Source organism: Cryptomeria japonica, chromosome 11 (genome assembly GCF_030272615.1).
Source record: "Cryptomeria japonica chromosome 11, Sugi_1.0, whole genome shotgun sequence".
Taxonomy (NCBI): Eukaryota; Viridiplantae; Streptophyta; class Pinopsida; order Cupressales; family Cupressaceae; genus Cryptomeria; species Cryptomeria japonica.
Window position 1 is genome coordinate 282220812 of NC_081415.1, and position 16240 is coordinate 282237051.

Sequence of the window (16240 nt, forward strand, 5' to 3'; positions counted from 1 at the left end):
ACAGTTACTCAATGATGATGAAGAAGAAGAAGCTGATGATGATGATGATGATGATGATGATGATGGTGGTGGTGGTGGTGGTGATGGTGATGGTGATGGTGATGGTGATGGTGATGGTGATGGTGATGGTGATGATGGTGATAGTGATGATGATGATGACGATGATGACGATGATGACAATGACAATGACAACGACGACGACGACGATGACGATGATGATGTTGATGATGATGATGATGATGATGATGATGATGAGTTGGATGAAGAAGAAGATCAATGACATGAATGAAATGTATGAGGTATGCAATTAGTATATTATCTATTTAATATTGATTTCTTGATAGAAATTTATTTCACTTATATGGTTACATAATTAATTCATTATGTTTTGAATTTTAATGCCATTACATAATTAATTCATGATGCACCTTTTAATGTTTTTAATTCACGTTCCACCTCTAGCAGGTCCTAATAGTAGAACTATGCCACCCCGAGGAGATTGAGATAGGGAGAGTGATTATTTATGTGACATTTTTTAAACTTTGTGTTTATTTATGGAATTTGGTCTGTTTATTAGCTATGTGATGGATGCTGATTTAAAATACATATGTGATGGATTACATGTTTATGATGACACATGTGACATTTTTTGAACTTTGTGTTTATTTATAGAATGTGGATTGTTTATTACCTATGTGATGGATGGTGATTTATGATACATATGTGATGGATTGCATGTTCATGATGACACATATGTGATGCTTATGATTCTCAATTACATATATGATGATACATATGTGATGCTTATGATGCTTATGATACATATGTATTTGTTGTTTATCAACTTCCAAATGTAATGCTTATGATGCTCAATTGATGGTGCTGATTTCATGTATATATTTTGTGTGATGCTATCACCCTTGGTGGAAATAGGTAATTGACTATAGACATCAACAACCCTTTAGTTGAGAATCCCGCATAGTGTACATAAAGTAAAGGTAAGGAATTAAAAAATTTACAATTAATATGATGACAACATTTTTTTTTTTAAATACTCTTATTGTCTACAAAGTTCATGTTGTATACTATGTAATTTTTAGTATGTGTATCATGTAATTTTTAGCTAACATAAGATAATTGAATTACATATGCAGGAACCTGAACCCCTTTGACAAGGATCTTGCATAGTCTCATGGATCGACAGGTATAAGTCAATACACCCTATAGAAATAGTTTATTTTTTAAAAATTACTTGGAAAACAAACTTCCTCAGTTTTTCAAACCTTGACATTAGCATCAAATCTAATACACTTGTCAACACTTGAGGCCCCAATTGGACTTATTCAAATTTTAATCTCAACATCAACTTTAGGGTTGACTTCTTCATCAACATTACCCTCATTTGCAAAATATATCTCTCATTACCAATTAACTCTATCATTTGATGGAGTGTAGGTACGACCAAATAGATATTTGTCAGATGTGTCTTCCTCAAGTGAGGGAAATGCAGTAATAGAAAATGAAAGTGAGACATGTAGTAGGTCTACAATAGGGAGATCAACTAGAGGTCAAAATATTAGAAAAAAATTCAATAAACACATGGAATTTTTCCTTTCTCAAGGGGGGTCATGTTCTTATGATGATGAGACCAAAGGTGACATTGAGGTTCCCTTGAGGTACAAACATCTACAGAAATAATGGGTACCCAAGGAACTTCCTCCAATAAACACCAATTTTTTTGATAGTGATAGGATATATCGCATAGCACCTTTGTCATTAACATGGTTTGGGCCTATTTTCCATGGATGGCATAAAGGTCTGTTACAACAAAGTTGTTGAATTGATGAAGTTTGTCAGACCTTGTTACAATTACAATAATTGGATGCAGATTGTTCGATATAAAAAATGTATGTGTAGGTATGCACTGTCAGCAAATTATATACAACAGAAAGATAATGATCAAAGTAAACGAGTGGCTGTATACATTGATGGAAGGCCAAAACCAACAGGGAATATGTAGTACCCCTACCCTAATCAGATTCTAATTTTGGTTTGACCTTGGTTAGTTTATCATGTTATAATGTTATAGTCAGATTTTTTGATTATTGTGCATACCGATTAATGTGGTTTTCATATCATTTTGTTTGTAAGCTTATTAGTTCTCCCGATTCATGTTATTAATCTAGGACTAACACTTTTATTAAATAAATATATGTATGCATGTGTGATTCATGGTTGCAGCAGATTGCATGTATAGTACCACATGGGTGCGAGGTTCATCTCCACCTGGATTAGCAGGTTTGAGTGTTCCTCATTGACCCTTAGAAATTGGATTAGGTGGTCATGAGACCCTCGTTTGACCATAGTCATGCTCGAGTGAGCATCATCATTCATCCGTCAATATCCCCTTTGGTGGGGTATGTAGGTCGTCTGTCTATTTGGCTTTCTTGGGTTGCATGTTTTGTCTATGGTTAAATTGAGTAATTAATCTTTAAATGTTTAAATTGATTTAATGTGTGTTTATGCATTAGTGATTAAGGGACTAAATTAAATAGGTTCCCTTTATGCGATTAATCGTTAATTGGAATTGCTCAATTCAAGTTGGTAGCAAGTTCGATTAAATGGTTAATTTTAAATGATAAATTTATTCTATTTATGCTTTAGGAAAGGAAAGATTTAAATTTATTTGAAATAGAATTAATTTAATTTCTTTGCCCTTTTAAAAATAAAATAAAAATAAATATAAAATAGAGTTAAAACTATTACCTTAATTACTTTTAGAAAAGTTAATTAAATGTCATGAGAAAAGATAAATAAAAGAAATGATTTTTACAAATAACTTTCCCATTTACTTTTTGGAAATTAGAAAAGTAATTTCTTTTATTATTAAATATTATGATTTATTAGAAAACATTTTTCAACCTAAAAGTTTAGGTTGAATATTTTTCTATATTATGCCTATGAGTTCACAGGAAAGAAATGAAAATGCCTATTTTTGGAGAAATTTTTGGAGGCCAGATTGGAAACCAGAACTAGAGCTTGGAGGTTTGATTCAGATAGTTTGCAGAGTATTCATCCTGGATTGCTATCATAGGTTGGGTGTTTTTTTCACTCTTCTTTTTGTTTGAAAATTTTTAATTTAGCTTTGGAAAATACCTCTGTGTGTGTGTTGATTTTTCTAAAAGATCTTTGTTTGAGGAGTTTTAAAATTTGTTTAAATTTGAGAAATTGAATAAATTTTGGTTGGTTATAATCTTCCTGAATTAGTTTGTCAAAATGCAAAGAGGATTGATTTTTAGATTAGAAAATTTGATTCTTCCTATGTATTTTTGTGTTCTTCCTTTGTATGGAGGAAATTAGAGATTTTTAGTTTAATAAATTTCCCTTAAGGGTGTGTGAAAGAAAGATTTTGGAAACTTTATGTTTTACCCAAATCTTTGTTCTGTCACAAACATTTTTTGGTTCCTCATATAATTTCTTTTTTCAAAAAATAATTTTATGTGGCTATAGTATTCAAATTTAATTTTAAAAGAGATCTTTGTTGTGCTTGGTAGATTGGAGATGGAAGAATGATTGAAATTCTCTGGTGATTGAAATTCTCATGTCCCTGGAAATGCAATTCTTTTTAAAAAAAATGTATTTAATGCTAAAAAAAAATGAAATAAAAATATTATAAAAACAAAAAAAAACATGTAAATATTTTTTTTTTGTTTATATATATATACACACACACATATATATATAAACAAAAAATATATATATATACATATATATACATATATATACATATATATATGTATATATATATATATATGTATATATATATATATATGTATATATGTATATATATATATATATATATATATATATAATGTGGTTTTAATAACTAATATTTAATTTAATGAATATTAATGTGGTTTTAATTAATATTTAGTTTAATGAATATTAATTAATAAATGTTGTTATTAATATTGTTTAGTGGATATGTATTTATATTTATTAGTGGATTACATAATATATTATTTGGGAACTTGGAAATTATATAATATATTATGTTAATTGGGGAATTTCAAAATGGAAAAATGGAAAGCAATTAGATATAGTTGGAAATGAAATTATATTTCCTTTTCACTGTAATATATATATATATATAATTTAAATTGGGTTCAATCATAGACATTTAATGATTAAATTTAATTGGTTACAATCGTGAAATTTTTTGTGAAAATGGAGATTATATTTACATTTAGTTGATATGACTTTTATTTAAAAAGGATTATTTTGATTTAAGTATCGAATTTAGTTTTCACATGTATTTGAATTATTATGTTCATTAACTTGAAATTCGAACTTAAATAATGTTTGTGATAACCAAATTGGTATTAATTGAAATGAATTTATCATTGTCTTTAAATGATGGTTTATTTGAATGTATGTTTACTTAGATTGTCTTCCTGTGTTATTCCATGTTGTGGTGTTCTTTTCATGAAAAAGTCAGTTATTGAAAATTGTATGTAGAGGATGTTAGTGTTTAATTATATTTTGAGTGAATGCTATGATTCCTTAATATTGATGAAATTTAGAGTACAAGTAGATTTGTTTGAGTGTTTACCTGAATGGTGAAATTTTGATGTTGATTTGGTTAGTCATTCTCATGTCATGATGAAATGTTGTTGAATGTAAGTTATTGTGCAAGTTGAATTGGTTAAGTGTTGGTTGTGATCGTCCTTACCTTATAGTAGTTTTGGTCTTGTTTTGTGGATAGACCAGTTGTTCGTTTCACACCTCCAATTGGTCAATCTTGGTAGAGGGTTTGTTTTATCATGTTGTTCTTCAGTTTTCTTTTTGAACTCCATTTACTTGACCTTGTGTATTCCTTGGTTAAGGAGTTCATTCGAGTATAGTCTAGCGTCATTTGGGAAAGTGGCTTTCGATTGGGGGTCACGCCCAAAGTGGTTGTTGGGTAACCTATTGAAAGTGTGTCTAAATAAGTGATAACCTAATAGCATATTAGAGAGTTAGTTAATGAATCACTAAGGAAGATAATTGTGCCTCGCATATGAGATGAGTGATATAATGTTTGTGTTTCCCTTGTTTTATCCTTGTCATAGGTTTGAGCCATTTTCTCTATATAGTGCTAGGTCATGGTTAAGAAAGCTAGGGTAGGATGCAACAAAGATGAGAGAGTTGTATTCTTATTTGTTTTAGGCTTCTAGGAGTAAGCCTAGTTTTGGGGGGGAGAATGTAGTACCCTTCCTCATTTGAACTCATTAGACTCATATTTTATTATTGTTTGTTTTTAGTGGATACATTACCATGATGTGTTATTCAGATTTTTATGACATTATTTCATGCTTTATCTGGATATGAGATGCATAATTTATTTGCAGTATTTTAGTACTTGTGATTTATGGCATTTTATGGATTATTGCTATATAATGACACTTTACTTTATCTATGCAATGTGGGATTATATGTTGTGTGTCTGAGAGTGTATTGGATGCAAGGGGATGATTTTCCTTCACTCATTTCGGTGAGACAGGGAATGACGCGATTCTCCTTCATCGATGTGTATGCTATGTTTTCTATATTATATATATGCATGTATGGTTCGGTGATGCAGGATTTTGTAGGTACAAGTATCGGGTAGGTACGGGTATCATCTCCACCTAGCTTCACAAGTCTGAGCATGCCTTATATTTTTTGATGGAAGTGGAGGAGATAGTAGTTGACCCTATTTTACTCATTTACACTCGTGTGAGTGTCATCAGTTGGTCGTCCAGTCAGTTAGTTCGACCTTCATATTTTGTCGTTTGATCCTTTTATGAGTATTTGCTTGAGATTTGTTTAGTTTGTGTGTTTTAGTAGATTTGATTAATTAATTAAGTTTATGGAGTTATCTCATAGTTGATTTATGTATGCATTGAGATTATTAATTTAATTAATTAAAATAAGTTATTAAATTAAGTTGCAAGCTGCATGATATTAGAAATATATTTTATTTAAATTTTAGTGAAAAATAAATTAGATTAATTTCATTTATTGTTCCTAGAATTTTAAATAAATAAATGAATAAAAGAATTAATTAGAATTAAAGTATTGCTTTAATTTCTTTATTTAGAAAATTAATTAATTTGCATGAGAAAAGAAAAGAAAGAAAAATGATTTTTAATTATTGCATGTTAACTTATCCCTTTGTTAGAAAATTGGAAAAGAAAATAAAATTACTTTTATTACTAAATTTAGGTTTTTGGGGAAAAGATATTCAACCTAGAATTTTAGTTTAAAAAGAGGAATAGGTCATTATTTTAGAGGAGAGAGGAAATAGGTCAGGAATTTAGGTGAAGAAATTTATTGGAAATATTAGGGCTCTTCTACAGATTTCTTCTAAGAAAGCTATACCAGGTTGGGTGGCTCTTTTGATTGTTGTTTTAAAGAAAATAGTTTTATTTCTTTTATCTCTCTGATTGATGTGTGTGTTAAGATGTTTTGTTTAATCTAAAATCATGTCTAATTATTTCTTGTTCTTAGCTAAAGTCCATTCCTGATGTTAATTTCTAGTTTATGGAAGGAAGTAAATTTTGAGAAAATTAGGAAAATTATTATGGCAGATTTTGCCAAGATTTTATTTTTCATGGAAATTGTAAGATTGGAAGAAAATGGGTTTTTACCAAAGAGAATATTTCCTTTTTTATTGGGGGTTAGTTTTGATATTTGGCTATGGATGTTCTATCTATATTAGTGTAATCTCTGGGTAATTATTAATTACTATGGTAATGGATTTAATTTTTAATTAAATTAATTTCATTTTTATAGGATATGGAGAAATTATCTTATTTAAATCTTAAAAAAAATAAAAATTGTTAACTAAATTTTGGAAAATGATTTTTAAGAAACTCATTGTAAATTTTGGGTTATTGTTAAATATTAAAATATATATATATATATAAAATAAAGATTTGGGCAGGTAGCAACTACCGAGGGTAGTACGTCTACCATGCGGTAGCAGTACTACCATCGGTAGTATGCTACCAGTGGTAGCACCTACTACCTACAGTAGCAACTACTACCAATGGTAGCATCTGCTACCAGCTATAGCATGTGCTACTGGCAATAGCATGTGCTACTGTGCAGAGTAGCCGTGATGAATGGTTTCATCTATCTTTTTCCCTGTGTGTACTTTGAAATGGCACTTTCGAGTTTCGTGTCGGGGTTGTTTATTTTGGATGATTTATTAATTAATTTATAATATAATATATATATATATATATATATGTATATATGTATATATTTATATATAAGTTGTTATTTTATTGTTATTATATTATTTAGTATTATTCTTAATACTATGAAAATTAATTCATGAGTTGACATATATATTTTTTATAATTATAAGTATATTATATATATATGATATATATATATAGGTATTCATATAATTATATTAGATATATATAATTAATTTAGAGTGTGGGCGTTTTCAGAAAAGCTTGTAATTTTTAGATTTTTATATTTATGCTTGGAAATACATTAGGAGAATTAATTCATATGTGAATTCATTTAACCTTATTGGACAAATGACAAAATTGATTTATTTATGTTAATATAGTTGTAAATTCTTATTATCTGTAAATTCCTTATTGCAAGTTATTTATGCTTTTGGTTGTTGTAAGAAAAGATTGCCTGTATTAGGGTCTTGTGTAAATGGTGTTTGCAGTCAAGCTTAATTCCGTTGCAATTCTGGTTGAGTTGTCATTGTGTCCTATGTTATTATATCTCCTTGGTCAGGTGTTGTTGTATAACCATATTGATGTGAGCCATTGTGTGTTTTGTCCAAATGGTCAATCTTGGGTTAGTGATTGTGTATCCTTCACCTGCGGTTTGTCAGGATTAGTTATGGCTATCTATTTCACCATAGAGTTCTTGTAGAGAGACCTTTCCTATTAGTTTCCTATGAGAGAAAGTGGATTTTGAGGGAGGGATATGCCCAAAGTGGATGACAGGATAACCCATTGAAAGTCAGTTAAAAAGTGATAACATAATAATATATTGGAGGGAGTGAAATAAATATTAATTAAGATAATGTACCTCATGCATAGGTGTAGTGCTTGTACAGGGCTCATAATGTTACGAGAAGGCCTGGAATGGCAAACTTACCACCTTGTCTTCATGAAAGGATTGGTAGGGTCCACATGAGACTTAGTTGGAGCCAGAAGCCGGGAGAGGTTACCAAGATAGAGCGCCGGGACCTAGGAGGCCTACCATGGTAACCATCAAGCTATGCAATGACACTCTCTCCTTAGAGTCACTAGTGTGAGTTGAGTCACATGGATGTTTACGGATTCTTGTAGTTCTCTCGTACTTGTCTTACTTTGCTTGCTTGAGGGTTTTCTACTATCTTCTAGCACAATGGGGTGGTTCTATTTCGGGATCACATGGTCAAGTGGTAGTGCCACTTCCCATCAGATATCCTTGATTGTATCTTTAGGTGAGGAAAGGCTTCGCTGGTGGTTCTTGGTTCGTGGTTCATGTACCAACTTTTGTTTGTGATCATTGTTTAGTTGAGACCTTGTGGTCATTGTATCAACTTTTATGTAACCTTGATATTGTAACTTTAGATTCCATGGTATTTTTGGAAGCCATGTAATTATGGATATTGTAATATTATGTCAGTGGAATGTATGTTAATTCAGTTGTGTTGATCTTGTGTATAAATGATTTATGGAAAATTGAATGCATGGGAATACTTGATTCTTTCATTATGGAATTTAGATGTATGTGTAGTCTTAAACTTAAGCATTTAATTTATCTAATTAAATGGACAAATGGATTAACCATGGTGTTAATATAATCTACATTTATTCTTCGTTGGTAACCCTTAGAAAATCATGTGTTAGTCTTCCATTGTGTTATTAGACATGCAATGGTTATAATTAATGCACTTAATCTTTAAAAAAAAAATTATTTCACCCTTTAGTTGCCTAGTTGTGTTGTTTTCCTTTAGGGTTCTTGGCGAGGCATTACAGCTAGTATAGACTCGACATGTAGTGAGAAGGCCTGAAATGACAAACCATCAACCTTGTCTTCATGAAAGATTGTGTTGGGTCCACATAAGGCTTGGATGGGATGGAGGTTCAGATTAGGTTGTTAGGGTAACCTAGTGGATGGGGTCGAAACCTATGAAGACTAGCCATGGTAACCATACCAGGTTAAGTGATGATACTCGTCCCCTATGTTCGCTAGTGTGTTGTTGTGTTGTCTTGATAGGAGCACTATTGTGGAGTCATCCTGATGTCTATGACCTTGTGAGAACCTAATATCCATATTAGACCATGGGATGCTTATGATGGGTTGAGAAGACTTAGTTTCGCGGATACTCCAATTGATCTTTTGTAATTATTTCTTATTATGTTCAGTTGGATCCTTTCCTATTCAGGGATCATTCATGTATTTATTTGAACGATGTGGTTGTATGTATTATTGGTTGTGTTTGTCTTGATGGCAAGATTGTAAATGATGTGATATTATGTATTCTTCTCTATTATCTAATTATTAGAGGGGTCTTGTAGTTGAGCAAACCCAGAGATGTAGCCCTCTAGAGGAGAACTTCAATATCATTTCGGTGTTATGTAATGTTTATGTTCTTATGGTTCCTTTTTAATTTAGCATGTATGGATGGCATTATGTTAGAATGTATAATGTGGATTAAATGAAGGTAATCCTAAATGCATGTATGTAGTCATCTCATTAAATGCAGTGGTTTGGATCATGAAGGAATGTAGATTAGAATAATGGAAAATATTCAGTTATTGATAATGAAATTAAGTATGCATGAAAATTATTCATTAGTTTATGATGAAATTTAAGTACGTTATGAAATTAGATGCATGACTTAAGTTTTAATGAAATTTTGAACGTAATGTATGGTTAAATTTTATTGGATGAACCTTAATCATGTTATCTATACTTTTAACCTCAATGGATGAACCTTATCATGTTATCTATATTTTTATCTTACTGAAAGAAATTTATCCTTGTTTAAAGTATTATCTTGTCATTAAGTTAATCAACTTAATTGGATTAATTAGCATGAGTTGAGTTTAATGTTGAATTAAGTAATCACATTGAGAAATTCTTTAGGTGTTATTTGAAGTCTTCCGCTGTGTAATCTGAACTTTGATAACTCATTGTATCATTGCGTTGTGTTTATTTAAAAAAAAAAAAATTATTTGCACTCTATTCTTGTGTTATAGCTTAATCCCTTTGAGGTTTCCTGGTGGGGCATTACAGAATATTGTAGGTTTTATAAATAGTACCTGACCTAGGTCAACTAATAAGCAACCCAATTGCATATTTGAGGCACACGAGGGAAATCATGTATTCATGTGTGATAAAATCAATAAGTGCAGGGGAAGAGCTGCTAATTGATTACAATTTGAATCATATAGATACAAACAAATTTACTATCATGGGGGTGGTACATACTATATACCATTTAAATTAACCAACCTCCAATTAATGACTCCAATATACCATTTTATTATTAAGTTTTTTTGCTAAGTCTATTGGTTTCATTTCACTAACATTTTTATATTTTTTCTCTATCATAGGGCGACATGGATCCATCACATAGCATAGACAAGGATGTAGGTCATGACACTTCTATCAAGAACGTAAACCTCATTTTAATTGTACAAATTAGATAGAAGCAAACTATTACATTATTATGTTCTTTTCTTGAGTGTTTTGGAGTAATTTTGATAGTATTAATAATATTCTTCTCACAGACGGATGTTCGGGGAAAGGGAAAGGGACCTATAGTACCTCAAAATCTCTATAGGGCTATGGAATCAATAATATTATGTGATAATGACATCACATTAACCACAAACCTTACAGAAATGATGAAAAAGTCTATTAGAAAAATTAATAGAGAGATTCTTTCTTTGGCATCCATGAGCCATCAGACCGATGAAATAAAAGAGAGGGTGCAACATTTGATGTGGACAACACAAAACTTGCAAGTAAGCAATAATGAAAGCTTTAATTATAAAAAAATTTCAATAATGGTTTATATTTTATTCTTTTTTATGTCATTAACTAAAATATGTACGTGTTGTTTTTACAAGATTTTATGCATCCTCATCAACCTGGTGGCCATGATCAGGGTATTGCAGGTAGTTCATGTGATGACAATTTTATTGGATTATCACTTGCTTGGCTTATCACATTGAGTATCCAAAACACATCATACTTGATACTTTCAATGTTCATAATAAAGGTTCATCCTTGTTTACAATTCTTGCAGTTTTTATATATTCAATGTTTTATATATTTAATGTATTATTCTTCAAGTGTTTTCAATGTTCTTGTGCAAATGCCGCCTCCACAAAAGGTTAGCCCCACCTGTATTGTCGACTGCAATGTTAGAAACACACAACATACAAACATCCTCTACTGCACATCATGTTGGCCCACCCACTATTGGTAGATCCCTCTTTTGCTCTATCTTTTGTTATGTGTTTATTTCCCTTCAAGCATTCTTTCTTAGGGACATTTCATAGTGGATTCATTTTTTGCAGGAAGAGATGCACATGAGGATGTGCTAGAGGTGACTAATGTTGATAACATACCATCATTTCCTGGATCTTCTCATATTGCTAGTACGAGAACGTTGCAGGCCACATTGGTGGTGAGCGATGAAGAATTGATTCCCTTAAAGATACAAAAGGTTCTAAGTACTTTAAAATTATTATTATATATAGTCTAATTGTAATTTAGTTACTGGTCACTCATTTTGGACTAATGATCCCATGAATTTTTTGCGGGAAATGATATTTTTATAAAAAATCTTAATGACATTGCATTGCAGATATTTGGGCCCACCATACGTAAAAGGTGGAACATCATATGTCAACTAACCCTAATCCACTATTTTTATTTCATATCATTGCTAGAATAGTTTTCCTTTGATCCATTTCTTGAACTATAATAAAGGTAGCTTCAGTTCATTTCTGAATCTAACAGGTTTGTTTTTGCTTTAAAAGGTGGAATGACCAAGAAAAAAGGTTAAAAGATGAATTGATAAACCGTATGGTTGAGTTGTTTGGAAATGACACATTTGACAAAACCAAGCTCCTTGAAAAAGATGGCACATATCTAAAGTATATGAGGGACCAATACAGGACCCATTTCGAAAAGAACGTAAAGTACGAGCACCCCCCATGATTCCAGAGAGGGAGTGGAAGGACCTGATTTTGGATACCAAGGAGAGAATTGAAAGGAAAAAAGGAAATACACTAGAAGATGCCAAAAGAAGGTATGGGATACTATTAAGAATGTAATTATGTACTAATTAATTATTCTTTATATTTATATAATCTAACATATTTTAAACTTTTCATAGACTACATGACATGTCAAAGGCAACCAAGGAAAGACAAGAAAAGCACGGGCAACACAAAATTGGCTCTGGTGGTTATATGAAACTTGTTGCATGAATTTTAAGTACTAGTAAATGAAATATCCCATCGAAATATTTATGAATTACAAACGATTTTTTTTTTATCAAACAATGCAAGGAAAATTCACGATACCAAGAAAAAATGTAGGGCTCTGAATTCAATAGAGTGCCCACAGGAGATGACAAGAGAATTTCCTACCAGCAAGGCTATACAGCCGTGGCTGAATGACTACGAGAATTGAGTGGGCAAACACAAAATTATGGTGCATCCATCACATAGGTAAATAAGCTAAATGAAAATTGTTTCAAATTGAATACTTTACCAATAATCTAATTGATGTTGAGTTCCAACATAAAGTGACTATATCTGTTTTAAATAAGCAAGCAATGATAACAATGTGCATGACATTGGAATGTAGCTTGCTAATCGTGAAACATGACCTACACATGAAGGTTCGGATGTGCATCCCAGTAGTGGAGGTATTCATTTGCTATTCAAATTTATTTATGTAATTATTAATACAATTAAACATCTTAAATTGTAATTAGTGTAGTAATTAATGTAACCTTTTTTGTTAATATTTTAGAGCGTGTAGTCAGTGGTGACCAAGTGGAGAATGATCTGGGTACACAACAGTAGGAACGTGGTGTTCCCCAATCAAGTAAAAAGGACCCTTGTTATTCCTTTAAACAAATTTAATTGCAATTGGTGTTCAACATTAATGTAACCTTTAGTATTTCAACTCCAGAGGATCTAGAGGGTGTTCAACATGTTGAGGTTGAGGCTAGACAAAATGATGTGGCCCCATTAGGTAAAGAGCACCATGGTTATGTTCTTTAAATTAATGAAATAATTTTAACAATATTAAAAAATGTTTTGAATTTAACCCATTTCTTTGTTATTGCAAAGGAACCCCTTCGCTTCAGTGTCCTCCTCCTCAATATAGGACTAGGCATACATCAAGATCATGAGAAAAGGATAGAACAACTGAAGAGGGGGGAAATGATGAAGAAAATGATGCTCCCCTTATTCTTTTCATAGCTTCAAAGAAAAAAGAAAACAATAAATGATTATAATCTACCTTATTTGATAATGACTGATTTTTATGTGTTAATGAATGTAATTATGTGCTAATGAATGGTTATGAATGATATGTATTAATTAATATTGATGAATGTTGTGTGTTAATTAATTTTAATCAATGTTATGTGTTAATGAACATTATGTGATATTAATGAATGAATGTTATATTTTATTAATGGTAGAAAGAATGAGTGAATGTTAGATGTTAACACAGAATTTAGAGTGATGTTAGGGGGGGGGAAGGGCCAAATGAGCTTCCACCTTCATGTGGTTGTCCCTGTTAAGTAGAGAATATTAAACTATTCTTGAAACCAAGTGAAGCTCAATAAGATAACACACTTTTGAATATTTCATTATGTTGCACAATTAATCTTATTGAATAATGTATATTGAATCTTAATTGCAGGTCAAACAGAGCCAACACGAACAACAACACCACAAGTTGTTGGGTATAATGAACTCCCATATTGTCTTGTATGTACACTATGTAAAGTACGGATGTCAATAGCTAACAAGATGAGAGGGGGGGGGTGAATCATACAAACTTAATCATGTATGAAATCAATAGATTCAACCTCGGTAACTTATATTTCAGCAATATAACCAAAAACTGCTAAACATGCTAACTCATAAACACATAATCATCATAACACATATAACACTAGATTTAACATGGAAACCCAAATAGGGAAAAAACACTATGGGATTTTGGACCCACTAAGAAATATACTTTTCTAGAGTATGCTCGGTTAAAAGAAAATCATGTTAAAGATTACAAACACATTGCTAGATGTGACCCAGTTAAGGGATTTCCCTCAGATCTGTTAGGATCTTCACTTTGTTAGAAGTGACCTTGTCAAAGGATTTCAAACACTCAACTAGAATGTTACCTTTCTAGAGGATTTACAAATAAGACTATTAGGTCCACTCAGTTAAGAGATTTTTTGTCACTTTACAAAATAATAGTAATAAGAATATATCTGCAACTTCACATCTAAAATGCTAAAGCAGATTCTTATTTGCTCAATACTATCTAGTCATAGGACTTATCTTGTCCCTCTGTTGGGCTCCCTACTCTATTATTCAAGCAAGTCTTCAAGCTTTTGTGCTCGGTAATCACTATGTAGCATCTATGTGCTTACACTTGCCTGCATTGCATTATTCATCAATAATTTCTTATTTATAAACAATTTGTTAACCGCTGAATCTCCTTGATCACATTTCCCATGATCAATAATAACCATCAGATCTTCAATCTTGACTAGGTTCAATGTATCCTTTGATCTGAAAAATGTTTTACTTCGCCTAGGAACTTGCATTCCATTCTTGGAACTTGTGCTAGGTTAAGCAGTTCAATCTGTGCTGTAGATCTAGCTCTTGAATTTTCAAAGCCGTAGATCCTTAACAAATTTCTTGCACGACATACCAATCATTTAATCAACTCTAGCTAATCAGCTTCCTTCATTAAATAATGCTTTTATTCATCCAATGCATTCTGTTACTGCTCAGCTGTAACTCGATAAATACTAAACTTCACTCGGTAGACATTTCGCCTTTATTAACCGATATCGATAACCTTAGGGTTTACCGACTAGATTCTTTGCTCGGTGACATAGTATAGTATTAACCTTACAATCAACAACATATGTAGGATATCAAAACAATCTAAACATCATGATCTCATCATTTTCTAACTCGGTAATAGTTGCCCATTGAATAACTTATTTCTCCCCTTATTCATCACATTCTTTCTATGTCTTTTACCGACAACTTAATTCTCTTCAAATCAATCTTCTCAAGATATGGCAACATCATACTGAATCAAAATATCAATTTCATGACATCAATGACAAAATAATGTTATAAAGATAGTTATCATCCTTCTTCAGTTCTATCAATAATCTTCAACAACCTTCTCAATATCCTTAATGAATATCAACAATCTTCTTCTATTGAAATGCCAACAATCTCCCCCTTTGACATTGATGGCAATACCAACTTTTAAATGGTAATACCAACAAGATATTCAAATTGATTTTGGATTCAGATTGCTATGGAGACTTCTCCTGTTATCCTTGAGTTGTTTTCTTCTTCTGAAGTCTTCTCCCTTTTTCAGTAAACTTCTCCCACTATCATTAGTCTTCTTTTATCTTCTTCATTTAGGGCTTTACCATTTATTTTACCATTTATTCTTCTCCCCCTTTGACAAAAATGCCAAAAAGTAAAAGAACTAAATCATGAACTCTTCTACTGTGAAATGCTTGCTTTTGCTGAGTTACACATGCAAATGCAACATCTAAAACTCAATCAGAGCAATCTTTCCTTCAATACTATTTCTTGTATCCTGTTCCCTGGTCACATTCCTGCACACCTTTAGAAAACTTCCTAAAGTGCGTAAACCAGCATCAATCCACACATAATATTCTGTAGATTCATCAAATTGATGTTTTCATCGAACTCTATCAGTGAGTAGAAGATAGGGGTAGGACCCCTAACTTTCTTCAGAGATACTCAAAAGTGTCTCTTGGAAGTGGCTTTATGAAGATGTCTACAATTTGCTCCTTTGTGCTAACATACTCCATCACAACTTTCTTTTCTTAAACTTCTTCTTTGAGATAATGATACTTGATAGAAGTATGTTTTGTCTTAGAGCGCATTACCAGATTCTTTGAAATGTTAATGGCACTAGTATT